The 2,096-nt window shown below is 39.4% G+C and overlaps 1 non-coding gene across 1 annotated transcript; it reads right to left on the minus strand.

Moving 5' to 3' along the window:
* Nucleotides 1–1,989: 1,989 nt before the first annotated feature.
* On the minus strand, nt 1,990–2,096 carry LOC148545653 (small nucleolar RNA R71). The gene has a single exon (XR_015900924.1). It is a non-coding gene; the product is annotated as a small nucleolar RNA R71 (small nucleolar RNA).

A 2,096-nucleotide genomic window follows, 5' to 3' on the forward strand; every position in this document is an offset into this window, starting at 1 on the left:
CACTTAACGTTGACACCACTAACGTCCTGAGTCAAAGTCCCTGCATACTTCACCTTTTCTCTCTGCAAGCAAAGCTAAGCCCAATGAAAAGGATAACTGCTTCAAACTCAAGATTCAGAGGCCCATACCCAAGACTTGAAGAGCCAACTAGAAGATGAGAAGAGTAGTATATACAGGAGTAGCTTTGAATTAGTTAGGGAGTTGGAAATTCTAGGGAGCCTTTGGCATAGAACTACTCTCTGTAGTTTACTTTTTCTGCACTTCTAGTTTTACTTTCATCATGTATTCTCCATCTTGGTTTTCATTTTCCAGAGCTATGAACAACTAAACCCCTTTCATTGGGTTAGGGAGCTCTGTTGTAATTTGATGGATCAATATTAGTTTTCATTCTCCTTCTTCTATCTTTTCTCTTGATTTTACTAGAAAGCTTTCGATCTTCATCCAATTGGGTAGTTATCTTGGAAAAGAAGCTATTCATACTTGGATCTCTTCTAAACCTTAAAAGAGGAATGAAGAGATCATGCTAGAAATGCTTTCTCATGCAGGACCGAATTGGGTTTGGATGGATATGTGACTATAATCCTACCAACACTTGATTTGGGAAATGCATGTGGTATAATCAGTGACCATACTTCATCTCTTCTCATGAGCAATTGACCAAGGAATTGGCTATTGATCAAGATTTGAGAGATTGAATTACCAAGAAATTGGAATTCGATCACTTAAGATTGCCAAGGAGATCAATGAATGCATTGATTGAGAAAGAGATGAAAATGAACTTGATCTGGAGAATGCAACATCTCCTGAGCCCAATGAACTCCCCATTTCGGATCTTATCCATTCTCTTTAATTTCTGCCATTTACTTTTATGAGCAATTACCCCCATTCCTGTTTAAGATTCTGCAATTTACTTTCTGCCATTTACATTCAGCTTTTTATTTCTAGCATTTACTGTTTCTGCTATTTACTTTCCCGCCATTTAATTTTCTGCAAATCTCAAATCAAATTCTGGTTCGCTCAACTAGAACATTTCTCTAATTAAAGTTGCTTGATCAATCAATCTCTGTGGGATTCGACCTCACTCTATTGTGAGTTTTTACTTGATGACAAATTCGGTACACTTGCCGAAGAAAATTTGTTGAGAGACCAATTTTGTGCATATCAAGTTTATGGCACCGTTGCCGGAGATTGATTTTGTATCAACAATGATTAAGTTGGAGGATCACAAGATTGAGCATTTGTTATTCTGTTGATTTAAATTTCTGTTTGAGCACTTTACTTTCGGTTTCAGTAGTTTTGTATTCCCATCCCTTTAACCCCTTTATTTCAGTTGTTTACACTCTGTTTCACTCACCCACTAACTGTTTGATATATTGCATCACTCACACTAACAGTAAGGGTATGACAGGGAGGAGAAGCGGGGCTTCAACTTCCTTTGATTCTGAACCTTAGAGGACCTTCCTTAGATTAAGGAGGGAAGCAAGAGGAAAAAGAGTAGTGGGTGCTGAGGAAGAGGAAGAGTACTTTGAACCAAACATGGAGGAGAATATGGAGAACCATCATGAAGAAGAGGCTCACAACCATGGCAGAGAAGGTCTAGCAAATCATGCTGGGCAAGAGAGAAGAGTTCTGGGCTCTTACATCAATCCAAACCCAGTAAATTGTGGAAGTAGCATCCAAAAGCCAACCATACATGCCAACAACTTTGAACTAAAACCACAGCTCATCACCCTTGTTTAGAACAACTGTTCATTCGGAGGAGGCGTCCAAGAAGACCCCAATCAACATCTAACCACCTTCCTGAGGATCTGCGATACTGTGAAGTCTAATGGTGTTCATCCTGACACCTATAGACTACTTTTGTTCCCTTTCTCACTCAAGGATAAGGCATCTAAATGGCTGGAATCCTTCCCTAAGGAGAGTTTGACAACCTGGGAAGATGTGGTGAACAAATTTTTAGCCAAATTCTATCCTCCTCAAAGAATCAACAGGCTGAGAGCTAAGGTTCAAACTTTCAGGCAGTAGGATGGTGAGACTATATATGAAGCATGGGAGAGGTTTAAAGACCTAACAAGGAGGTGTCCACCAGATATGTT

Source organism: Arachis ipaensis, chromosome B9 (assembly GCF_059453495.1).
Source record: "Arachis ipaensis isolate K30076 ecotype BB chromosome B9, ASM5945349v1, whole genome shotgun sequence".
Taxonomy (NCBI): Eukaryota; Viridiplantae; Streptophyta; class Magnoliopsida; order Fabales; family Fabaceae; genus Arachis; species Arachis ipaensis.